Source organism: Ailuropoda melanoleuca, chromosome 20 (genome assembly GCF_002007445.2).
Source record: "Ailuropoda melanoleuca isolate Jingjing chromosome 20, ASM200744v2, whole genome shotgun sequence".
NCBI classification, from domain to species: Eukaryota; Metazoa; Chordata; class Mammalia; order Carnivora; family Ursidae; genus Ailuropoda; species Ailuropoda melanoleuca.
In genome coordinates, this window is record NC_048237.1 from 5,052,172 (window position 1) to 5,065,797 (window position 13,626).

Here is a 13,626-nt window from a genome sequence, read left to right on the forward strand (position 1 = left end):
ATAACAGAAAACGAGTAGTTCCTTATTCCTATGTCATATTTTCCATTTCGAAGGTGTTTTTTGGCATCCACAGTTGGGGTAGAGAGTGATGTTAAGGTTTGAACCCGTGTTAAACATCTCTAAATGGGCTGATTTGGTTGACAGTGGGTGGAAATGAAATCAAAGCAAACAAAAACACCTTGACCCCAACCAACAGAACATTATGACCTTGGACAATTGGCCTAGTAATAGCATAAGAGCAATCCTTAAAAAGGAGGAAGGCCAGTTATTGGCTGTAGTTGGTGTTGTTTATTCTAAGCTCTGTTTATAGGCTACAAAATGCAAGAAAGATTGGACCAGTATCCATCTGATTTGATCAGTGTAGGCAGCCAAACCAGCTAATTCAGCAGGGAGATAGAGCCCTGACGAGCTAGGCTGATCAAATCAAGAGAATAACTGCCAGATCTTCCCTTTACTTTAGCGGAGTAAATGCTGCCTTGGGGAATGGCTTAGATTCAAAGGCTCCGACTGTTTGAAGTCCCCCAAAAGTCTGTTAATTGGAGCTCTTTGGATGGTTAAAATTGCATTGCTTAGGTTATTTGGCTAATCAGTTCTCAGACACCATAAACTCAGCCACCTTAAAATGATGGGGGGAAAATCTTTCATAGTAAAAATAATAATTATAATGATCTGACTTTGCTACTAAAAAGGAAGTAAAACAAACTTGCATTTGGGATGGTCACCATTCTTCCATTTGGCAAAATAGCCAGAAAATGCAGAGATGAATTTTTCAGTTCAGAACGGTGTTTCAGGTCTGAGTCCTATAAGCACAGGGTCACAGGATAATTCCTTCAGTCAGCACCAAGGTTTATTAATGTCAACAGTCAGCAGAAGACTAAACAGTAACTTTTGTGCTGTATTTTAATTTTATCCCTGAAAAAAATAATCCGGTAAGGTTTTCAGGGACATATATAATTTTCTCTAAGAATTTATCTCCTTTATAAGTAGAAGCTTGAGTACGCAGACAGTACTTTATTGAGCTCAGCAAAGTCAAAGGGAAAAGGTATTCAGGTTAAAGAAACTAATGAATTCAACACAAGTAGTTGAAGGTCTATATGTCTTGGTTTATTACCAAGAATGGTCCATTCGGCCCAATTATATTACCGCCACTGAATTACACTACCACACCAAACATGCAATAGTTCTTTGACTACACCCTGGAAATCTTCATGCCCACAAAATTCTTGAAACAAATGAATGGGCAACTTTGACATAATCCGGCCGGGGCGATTGCCAATGGTGAATAGTATCCCTGAAGACACGTGAACCAAACTATTCGACAGTCCTTCTCTGAAGGCTAGAGGTCAGAACTGAATCAGCTCTCATAAAACGGCAAAGTCAAACAACTACGAATGCTATTCATTTCAGCCTCGTCCATTATCATCCAAGGGACATGAGACAAAAATCAACTTCATCCAGAATCTTGGAATATTTAGAAAAAGAAAAGGAAAAACTTTAGAGAAGGGTCATTTACCAGAAGTGAATAAATTAACTGTGCGTTTCACCAAAACGTTTATTGAACATCTCTTAAAACCCAGCGTTGTTTGTAAGCATATGAGGAATGCAAACAAAGTTATTGTAACTACCTATACAGTACTTGTGAAAACCTGAGGTGACTGGAGGCATTTTAAAATAGAGTTGGAGAGGCCACTGTAGACAAATTGCCTTACCCACCTGTAGAATTGTCTAAAACTTCTGGACATGAGAGACTCCATTTTGAGAAAAGCTCCACTTTTCTTTCTAAAGCTAATGGCTAATGAACTCTTGAACTGGCAAAAAAAGACCCTTGGAATGGGCCAGAAGCAGCAACTGTTTTATAAGTGAATTTCCATAAATTCAACAGGATAACAGGCATCCTGACCATAAAACTGGTGGTTGTGGACTTTCTGAAGGCAGATTAGTTAACTAATGCAGACCAGAATAGCTTTGTTTGTTAACATCAACAAAATAGTTGATCAATGTGTATCCAGAAGTGGCTAAGCCTATTAGTGGCAACCGACATTTTGATTCCCTTTTATCCAAGTCATGTAATTGTCACCCCTCCACTCTGCCTTTCTTGTTTCTCATAAAAAGCCCTTGCTTTCACCTGCATGCAAAACACTTGTCTGGTTACTGCTGGATTCTGTGCTCCCCAAATTGCAATTCTTTGATCCCAAATAAACACTCACTGAATTTCAGGCTGACATATATCATAATTAAACATTTTCATTTATTTAACACAACAACCCAGTGAAATTACTATTATTATCATCACTATTTTATGAGAAATGTGCAGCTCAGGGAAAGTAAATGACTTGAACAAGGTTGCTCAACTAGGTGGTAAGAAATGGAGACTGACTTCAAGGAACCTCACAAAGAATTAATTAGCAATGCAACTTGCAAAAATATGCCACTAGGAAAAGTGCCACTATCAATGACTGGCAAGAAATTGATAGCACAAGATTTCAGAGGCAAGAAAGTTCAAGAAAACTTTCATGGAAAAGGTGGGACTTGAGGACAAGTGACAGGGCTGAGTGGGAATTGGATAAGCAGATAAGTGGTAAGGGAACATTCCACTTAAGGGAAATACCGTGAGCATTCTGACCGGTTAAGCATTTACGATGTTGGAGGAGGATTTGCAAAAGTAATTTGGGAACAGACTATAAAGGGAATAATGGGTTAAAGAGTTTGTGCTTCAACGTCTAGTTGATGGGTAGGTATTAAAATTTTGCACAGGAAATGGACATGAAAATAGAGTCTGGAGGAAGGTTAATTTGGCAATAGTCTACAATATGTGTTAAAAAGAAAGAGATTAAAGGCAGAGGTGTCTGTTCGGAGAACACTGGGATATGGTCTTAGTCTTTCGGGCTGCTCCAAGAAAATACCAGAGTCTGGACAGCATGGTGGTATTTATTTCTCATAGTTGTGGAGGTTGGGAACCCCAACCACTGGCAGACTCAGTGTCTGGTCAGAGACCTCTTCCTGGTTTATAGAAGACTTTTCACTGTAAGCTCACATAGTGAAAGGGACAAGGGCATTTTCTGGAATCTCTTTTATATGTACATTAATCCCATGTTCAGCTGGACCTAAGAGGGGGAGGCCACATGACTCAATCACCTCCCCGAGGACCCACGTCCAAATACCAGCACATTTGAGATTGGATTTCAATGTGTGGATTTTGAGGGGGCACAAACATTCAGTCTGTAGCATTCAGTCCCTGGCCTCCAAACTTCCTGTGCATCTCACAGGTCATCAACTCAAAAGTCTAAAGCAAAGTCTTACCTAAAGATCATCTAAATCAGATATGGGTGAACTCAAGGTAGAATTCATTCTTCTCCAGCTATGAATCTGTGAAATCAAGCATGCTCTATGCTTCCAAAACACAGTGGTGAGACAGGCAGAGGATAGACATCCCTCAAAAGGGAAAAATAGAAAAGAAAGGAGTGGCGGGTACCACTAAGTGAGTCCAAACTCAACACGGCAATTTCCATTAGATCTTAAGGCTCAAGAATAAGGATAAGGCTCTTTGACTCCATGCTCTATCCTCCAGGCCCAATAGAACAGGAGTTCTGCTTTTCAGACCCTCTAGGATGACAACTCTGCCCCCGACGTTTTCCCAAGCAGCCTTGTCCTGGTGGCTTTGAATGGCCCTGTAACAGTTCTTGGCCTGAGCCCACAGCTCTCTGGGGTTGGAGTCCTGAGCCCGTGGCTCTCCCAAGAGGCTTCATCCTCTGAAATCTTAGTAGGGACAGCCATGCCCCCACAGCTCTGCTACGTACAGCCTATGTTGCATCTGGGTTCACCAGAGCCACATTTGGAGTAGCCAAGGAACATAGCAATGGAGTGTAGGGAGCAGGAGTCAGCAATGTAAAGTACCACTGGGTAGGAGCACTGAGATCTCGACAGGCACCAGTGGCCCCATGCACTCTGGACCCGCGGTGTGAGGGCAGCTCTGATGGTCCTTTGGGCTCATCCATCCAATGTCTTGGACAATAGCTCGTGGCTTCTGTCAGGATGGTTGAGTAATCTCCTTATCAAATGGTCATCTGCCCACGCTCTTAGTGTTCTCTCTCAAATAGGCTTTCTTATTCTTTCCTATATGGCTATGCTGAGAATTTTCAAAATCTTTAAGTTCTGCTTCTCTTCTGATTAACAATTCCATTCTTACATTTTACTCTAAGCATCCAGGAGAAACCAGACTCCTTCTTTAATATTTTGCTTAGAGATTTCTCCAGCCAAATATTCAATTTCATTATTCACAAGTTCTACCTTTCACAAAACACTAGGACACAAATGGTTCAGTCAAGTTTTTTGCCATTTTATAACAAGGATCTCCTTTCCTCCAGTTCCCAGTAACATGTTCCTCAGTTCCATCTGAGACCTCATCAGAATGGCCTCTACCATTCACATTGCTACCAACATTCTGCTCAGGATTACCTAGTGGTTTAAAGAGATTGTGGTCTCTTGATGGCTCCCCTCTTTTCCTTCTGAGATCGCACCGGAATTGCCCTTAATCGTCCATTCATAACATTGTAGGCTTTTTCTTGAATGTACCTCCAAATTCTTCCAGCTCCGACTAATTATTCAGTCTAAAGCTGCTTCTACATTGTGGGGTATTTATTACAATAGTATCTCAACCTCAATACCAATTTCTGTCTTCATCCAGTTGGCCCCTATAATGAAAACCACAGACTGGGTGGCAGTAGAAATTTATTTCTCAGCTCTGGAAGTCCAAGACCAAGGCACCGATAGACTGTCAGGTGAGAATCTGATTCCGGGTTCATAGACAGTTATCTTTTTGCTATATAATATAACCTCCCATGGCAAAAAAAAAAAAAAAAAAAAAAAGTAAGGGAGTTCTCTACAATCTCTCTTAGGATGTACAGCCCCTGTGACCTCATCACCTTCCAAACACCATCACCATGGGTAATTATTTTGCCAGAAGAAAATAGAAGGAAATAAAGTAGGAAGACATGGGACCACAGGGAATGGTGCCTGACAGAGCTATTGGATGATGGAGTCCAATTCCCAAGGAAAGCTGTGGGAAATTTCATCAAGTTGAGACACTTAAGGTGAGTTTGAGCAAAGCAGTAAGATATCTGCTGTGAGAGCAGTTTTGCGTCTGCATGAAAAGGACAGGATGGTCAATGGATCCTTTCCACTGCTAATGTATTTGATTTCACATTAAATCAAAAATCAAAATAACACTTGCTTTGGTGGCAGCATTTTTCAGGTCTTCCAGCAGGTAGAGTGTTCTCAGACACATAGCCCCTTTTTCCCAATCCCCATAAATGCTGTTTCAATTTTTATCACCCTCTTAAAGCCTCAAGCATCTCCTCTATTATCTTCTTATCTCTACAGTTGACCTTGCCATCTGTTTCAGGGAAAATAATTATCTCTCCTACCTTTCTGTCTCTGTCTTACATACACACACACACACACACACACATTCTTTGTTTCTTTCTCATAAAGTATAAGGGAGGAAAACTTTTCCCTTCCTCCTTTCTAGGTTCTTTGGCTGGCCTAATAACTAAGTCAACATAAGACAGACTAATAAGAGAAAAACAAATTTAGTTTCATATGTATGGAAGCTCATAAAGTGTAATAATCAAAGAAGTGACCAAAGCAGGTAGCTTTTATACCTTTTGGACAAAGAAACAACAAAATTTGTGAGGAAGTGACAAGACAAAGAAGTCTGGGCTTGAAGCAGTAAATTAGTACAAAAGTAACAGTGACAGTCTTCTCAGTCCTGAATTCCCTATCTCTTGATAAAGATGTCTGTTCACCACCTGGTACTGGGGGCTGCAGGGTAGCTTTCACAAACGAGTTTTATTTCTTGCTTTTGGCAGGATAAAGGAGGGTCCAAAATAATCAGTATGCCAAATAATTCTAAATAATATGCCACAATGGCATATTTTGGGGAGGCCTGCCCTTAGCCCCATAAGTAGATCTTGTTGGTTACTTACCCAATCACCAGCCTCCACCTTTTCCATGCTTATAGAACCCACATTTTTTTTCAGGCATTGGGCAGTCCTGTGCCTAAGGAGGGGTGCACATTCTACCACCTCAGTAAGCAAAGTATTAGAATATGCCATGGTCATTCAAATTCTTCTTGGCAAGAATAGGCTTAGTAATGGGCACGCATCAAAATTTTCACCAAAAGACATTAATATAAGTCTGTTAGGAAGCTTCTCGTAATGGTTTTCTCACTCTTCAAAAAGGTACAGCTCTCATTCACATTAAACTTTTTGTATTGTGGTTAACAAAATCTAACAGACAAAAACATTGACCTTTTTTCATTTCTTATTCAAGTTCACATCTTTATGACTTAGACTCTCCTGTCCACTTCCCTCACTTTGAATATTGTCTGTTATAGATCATCTTGTTTTATCCTGGTTCTGTATCCAGAATCTTTCATGATGCCTCCTCCTATTTATATGTCATATTTGCCAGATTCCATTCTTTCTCATCATTCCCTTTTATACATGATTTTCTAAGGGGATCATCTACACTTCCCTGGCTTAAATAGTGATTACATTATCATCCATTCTTTCTTGAGTTTTGGATCCATATTTCCTGCTTTTTTACTAGACACTTCCATTTGGAGCTCATGGAAGTAACCCATTCAGTCTGTCTAAAATAAGTATATTCTCTCTGTGCAAATTTGATCTTATTGATATCCCTAGGATAATTTCACAAAATTCACAAACCAGAAACTCTGGATTTATTTTAGAGTTTCCCGATCTCTCAAATCACCACTTCTAATCAGTTACCATGAATTCTAGCCCCAACTGTTTATTGCATCTCCATTTTTTTTTTTTTTTTATTCACGCTACTCTACTTCTGGTAAGAAGTGTGTCCTATGCCTGGCTGTCTCTGTACGTAGAGCATGAAAGCCTTGATCTCAGGGGTGTGAGTTTGAGCCCCACCCATGTTGGGTGTAGAGATTACTTAAAAATAAAATCTTAAAAAAAAAGGGGGGGGGTGCACTAAAGTGATAGAGTCAAATGATGATGTTGAGACACAATCCCACAGGAAGTCTACTAGAATCATGTAGCACAGACATTATCATGGTCATGGTAAACTCATCATGGTAGAATGCGGAATGACTCAGATCCAGAAAACTTCAATGTGGTAAAGCAGGATCTTTCATTTGATAGCTATTTCTTCACACAGCATTCTGGAATGATCATAGGCACAATTTTCACTATTTCATTCCTCCATTAATCAAGATCAGGAGGCATATGTTAACCAGCAGCTGTTTTCTGTGAATAAAGCAATAAAGCACTTTTATTCATACAACAGCACCCTCCCTTCCTGCTGGTATACCTTTTTTACATCACAGGCCATAAAATAATCTTTAACAGAATAAAAATATACTCTCTTGTGTAAACAGAAGAAAAGATCACTGAGCACATTTTCCTCTTATATGTCATACACATATGCCAAGAAATAATTCTTGTTCTGATTATCAGTGGCATCCTCCAACAATAAATTGTACAGGCCTGAAAGAGTAGCCTATTTTATACAGAATGTTCAGGTAACATTTAAATCAAAACTCACACAATGAGAAGGAGAAAAGAATTTTAAGTAGAATGAACAGGAAGAGTAAAGGCCCCGAAGTAAGGGTGATCTCATTCAAAACTGGGAAGAAATTCGGTTGTGGCCACATAGTATATCTTACAGAGGAAGGTAGAATAAAAGTTTGAGGAGGAAGACAGGCTACCTCCATTAGGGTCTTTTAGCAAAAGTAAAAATATAGCATTTCAATGTAAGGGTGTAGTATGGGTGTGATATGGTTCAATTTGCATTTGAAAAGATTGTTCTAGCTGCTCTGAGTTACGAAATAACTTAGAAGATAGATTATGAGCGCTCAGCTTAACATCAAGGCCGTAGAGATGGTGGGAAGTGATTGGATTTAGGATATATATATATTTTCTTAGGTTAGGGGCACATTTGATAAATTGTGTAGAGTTTAGGTAGGGAAGGAACTAAATCTGAAATATTCCCTAGTTTTTCATTTCATATCTCCAACTGTACTTGAATCTCTCACACAAACCTCAATGTTTGAACACTGATTCTTTATCTTCTTTCCTGAACCAACTCTTCCTCCTGCATTTTCATTCTTAGGAATTAGCTTCTCCACGGATCCATTTATTCATGCCAGAAAGTTAAATTCTATCCATGATACATCTATTATCCCTGCCACGTCTGCGGCCATTAAACCCCAAATCTAATCTATTACCAAGGCTTGTCAATCCAACTTCCGAAACATCTTGAACCTGTCTCTTTCTGATTATTTCTACTAAAAGCATCCTTGTCCCAACCACAACTCTTTCCTGAAAATATACAAAAATTCACCTACATCTGCTCTTCATCTGCATACACTCATCCATTGTACCCAGAATGATCTTCTTAAAAAATAAAACTAATGTAAAACATCTTTTAAAACCCCTCAATGACATCCATTTTTCCTTGGGATGAAGGCCAAAATCTTTTTAAGTGTTGTGCAATGTCCTGTAGGATCTAGTTCCTACCTCTCCTGCCCTACCTCATGCAACTCTGTCTCCAGTCCCAATGTTTCAGTCATGTAGGCCATACTTCAGTGGCTCAAAGGCCGCGTGCTCCTCCCTGCCTTAGCGCATTTGCACATACTGCTCCAACTGCCTGCCCCAACACTTCACTGCCCACATTCTCCCTTAAGGTCCTAGGATAAATGCTATTTCTGCAGGGAAGAAACTGTTCTCATAGCACTCTGCACTCTTCTGACACTACTAAAAATGGTAATAACCTTTGTGAATATCTGTTGGATACCAGTGTGTCTCCCAATACACTGTAAGCCCTATGGGGAAAGGAAACTTACTTCGTTTGCTTCTCTATTCAGTCATTCCCCCCTCCTTCTCTAATAACTTTCTATCGTATATATGACAATACTGTCTTGTAAGTAAAATGAAAGTCATTGAACATTTTTAACAAAGGAATAACATGATCCAATGTGTATAACAAAAACACAATTCCCAGGCAAGCTAGAGGAAATGTGGTAATGGGGAAATTGGAGATAATTAAGGAAACAGAGAAGAAGGGGAAAATGGGTACAGAAGAAGTAAAAGAAAGGCATCGGTAGCAGTGGGAAGGGATGGTTATGCAAGAATTTTCATGATAATCTTATTTTCCCGCTAAAATCTGTCCATGAAGGGAAGTTGAGAAATGAGGAAGTAGCTCAAAGGGGTGGGGTACCAAGGAAAGTTATAAAGATGAAATATGTTAGATCATGTTTTTATATTTATAGAATCCTCAGGGAAGGAAAGTTTGGTGAAGCAGAACTCAAAGAGGATAACTTAAAAAGCAAGTTTCCTAAGCAGGTGAGACAGGATGGGACGCAGAGTATAAGTGGAGGAGTCTTCAACAGAGGGGGTGGGGCAAACTTCTCTGTAACTGGAGGGAAGGACAAGGTAATTGCAAGTTAAAGCTAAGGCTGGTCCTAGACAAATGGAGACATTTGCATCTGATGGCTTCTATTTCTTCAATTAAAAATAATGAGAAATCACCAAGTAAGAATGAGGCATAGGATATGGGAGCTTTGAGGAGAAAAGATATGAAATAGTCATTTCTAAGAGTAGGACAGTAAACTTAACTAGAAAAATGATGTGGAATTCCACGCAGTGTTGAGTGACTGAGGATTTTGGACATGAATTTAGACTGACAGTTATCAGCAGATGACTTTTTTCCCCCAGAAAGATTTTGCTGATCAGGTGCAAGTATAGAGAGGAAGGTAGGTAAGTATATTTAGGGCTATAGGTTAGAAGGTAAATGTAATAGGGAGGGAAGATGACAGAGTTGAAGGTATTATCCACAGGAAGTCTTTATAATAATGGTAGTAGAAAAGAAATGAAAGCATAACGAAATCAATAGGGTCAATGGATTGGAAGTTTGAATGAGATCAAAGAATTTTTGCAGGGAGAGAACTTGAACATGTGAACTGGAAGTCTCTGGGGTGGTAGTGCCCATCTTGGATTCAGTAGTACCTGTCTCGATTCAGAAATGTGGAGGTGGTTCAATCTCTCAGAATAACAAGATGTAAAGTCTGACAAAGGAGTGGATAGCTGAGATGAAGTGGGTGAAAAGTAGATGAAAATGTGCAGAGGGAAGGGCGTTGAATAGATCAACCACTTCCATGTTGGAATTATGAGGCTGATGGCAAGAGTTGGAGATAGGAGAACGACTGAGTCAAGATCAAAAGTTTCAAGTGAATGAGGAAATGTCCTGAGTATGACAGCACAAGAGGAAAAGAGGGATGGGACTATAGCCTTATGGTATATACATTAGAGAAGCAGATTTTGTTTTATCCTGTTTTGCTGGAAAGTAGGAGAGTCTGAAATTAAAAAGCATCAACAAGTAAATAAAACAGACCTGGACTCTGCCTTTGTGTAGCTTACAGATTAGTGAAGGAGAAAGCTATAAGTCAATTAATTAAATAAGTATAGCGTTACAAACTCTGGTAAATGCTGTGACAAGCAATGCAGGCCACTGTGAGAGCATGAAACACGTAGCCCAATTGATCTGTAGGGTGAGAGTAAGCCTAGAGGACAGAATCTTTAAGCACAGATCAGAAGGATGAGTAGGAGCTGATGAGACAGGATGGTTGAGAGGAAAGGTAACAGCACAAAGTTGGAGGTATGAGAGGAAAACAAAAGATCAGAAGAATAAAGGGAAATTTTAAGAGAGTCCAACGTGATGGACAGAACCAAGGCGAGAGCTGAACTATCAAGAGAAAAAAATGGGTATGGGGGATGGGGAGGTGTCAGGTTTAAAGAGAGGGCAGAAGGATAGTAAGCAAGTGAGGGAGCTACTGGAGAGGTCACAGTTAGAGAGTGGGAAAGTCTCCTTCAGAAGTATGGCAGCTAAAGATCTTCGCAAAATCAAGATGTGCCCATACAAGCGGGCTGTGTGAATGAAGTCACCAGATGGATGGAGTTTTACTAATGGTTTGGCTAAACTGTTAGAAATAATATCATAATCCAAATGTCAAATCCCCAATGAATTTGGATTAGTGTAAACTTACAGCAAAAAGAAGGCACTAAAAGAAATATTTGTAAAAGGGTGAAGGGATATGATCTGGACTAATCGTATAAATTGAATAAACTCTGAATCTTGGTTTCACCACATATAAAATGAGAATAACCACGCTTATCCTGAATAGCTATTATGAGGATAGCTAGAATGTGAAACACGTAGCAGAGTAGCCAGCATACTGTAGAAAACAAAAGGTAGTTCTATAAATTGTCGAATTAATGTTATTAGCAAGAGTTGCCAGATATATGATTCTTTGAAAAAGGCTTCTATCTTATTCAGCAGTCTAATAAATACAGTGTTACTACATTTATGTGTATACGAAGAAAGAGAGCAGCATTAGGAAGAGCGTGTAGCATGCAAATACTTAGTAAGTTTTAAGGACCTGGTTAGTTACAGAAGCACAGCTGATACTACAATGGGGGAGGGAGGAGGCGGGCTCTTGATTCCTTCTTTGACAGCGCCCCTTTGAAAGGTACAGTCCTAGGAGGCTCATCAATCAGTGGGTATCGTAATTTCCCAGCCAAGGATCCTAAAGACGAAGGAACTTTGCACAATGTCACAGAAGAACTCAACAGCAGAGTCAAGACCAGAGACCCAGGGTGGGTGACTCCCACTTTTTTGCTATGTCTGCTGGACCATACTGTCCATCTTAGAATTCCTTAATCCTTGGATATGGGGTCTCTGTTCATCCTTATCTACGTAATTCAAATGGACATTCCTGGGTCCAGAGAACTAATTAACATTGCATACCATGATGTTCTTTCTTATAAAACCCACCATGTTGTCCATTGAACAAAGGGGTGGCTAGACCATGACTTGAGAGACAGCACTCTAGAAGGATTACTGATGCACCCAGTCTTTACATATTCCTCAGTCCTGGCTCTCCCTACTCTGGCTCGTGGAGCCCCCCAGTCACTTCTGGGTGAAATAGCCATGGTCACAAAACCTTACCCCTTATCTGGACTCCTAAAAGCCTAAACTGGATGGGGGTAACCATAATTCACAGGGTCACTGTGAGAGGGGACAGCTAGCTTGCAACGTAGCACTCTCTGCCTTTTCTTTGGAAGCTCACTTAAGGCTGAGAGTCGGTGTGCTCCAAAGGCAGTACGGCTCCTCCTGTCTGTAATAACCTTAGTGATTATCACAATGAGTATAGCACTTTAGGGGGTAACCCACTGATACAGTCGAGCCGGACTCTACAATGTACAGTAATGAACTGCAGCAGCCGTAGTGCGCTAAATCAAAGATTCCCAGCGCCAGCGAGGGAATGGGAAGGGTAGTACATCTTCTCTGTAAGTAGATTCTTTGCCAGGCAGTCTGCCTGCTACCTTAAAAGTAAAATCCGATTATACCTATGAAACCCCACAGTGAGGGGCAGAGTCAGACAACCACCACAAAGCAACTTGGGCAAATTCCTGGGACGCCAGGCCACTAGGCAGAGCTTTCAAGGGACAACAATTATCCCATCTGCTAAAGCTCTTAGAAAGCGCTAAAAAAGAAAGTGCAGGTCATGGCATAAGCCCTTAGCAGGCGCTATTGCTCTTTTGGGCAATCCGTGAGCACTGATCAGAACGGCAAAGCCATGCACCTTGCAGCAATTCCCACCCTTTTAGACCAGCTAAAGAAATACATAGACTGGATGACAAAAGCAGTTTTTGGTACACCCAAGCAAGAAGGTTTTAGCAAATTGTTATGGTTTCTACTAAGCTTATAAGACAATCCCTATGCAGTAATGAATGGGGAGCTTCAGAGCCAGTAGAAAGTAGAGAAAGTAAAAATCTATTATACACACGCTGGGAGCCCTGACTATATGAATGCAAATTCATTTTAGAGGTTGCTAAATTATTTACATAGTTGTGGAACTTGTAAACTTCCCTATTTTCCCAAAAGCATTTCTTCATTAGGATTCCGTGAAAATCAGAGGGGTAGCAAGTAAAGAGGGTTCAATCGGAGCTCCAGCCCAACAACTGGCTACCAGTCGTTCAGCCATAAATTGACAAAGAGCAAAGATGTGTCCCGATGAGGTGACACCAAAAACCCCAAGGATTATCAACCTCATCCTACCTCTTGGGTGCCCGGACTTTGAAATATTCAGTAGTCCGGACTGAAGTAAGGAGGCCAGGCACAAAAGACTGAGCTGGAGACAACAGACCCTTGCCTTCAGAAAAGAGGAAGAGAACAGATAGCTTCTCCAAGCAGGACTCTTCCCTGCAGAGCAAGGGCCATGACATTACTATTCCACAGACACGTGATTGTTAGCTCTGAACTCCTCTGACCTCAAGGTTAGGGACAAGAGCTGGACGAACTATCTAGTCTTCTCTTCCTTCACCAGACTCCCCTCACAAGATTATTATTCTCTCCTTTCCCTCTTTCTCATCATTAAGGCTGGTATGTTAATAACCTGTCAACATGTCGCCATTAACATTTAGAATAAAAAGCAAATTATTATGAAGCTTTGCCCTTTTCTTAAAATTTCCAAAAATTCACACAGAAAAAATAAACACTTAGGCCTAAATAATTCAGATTATAAAGCAA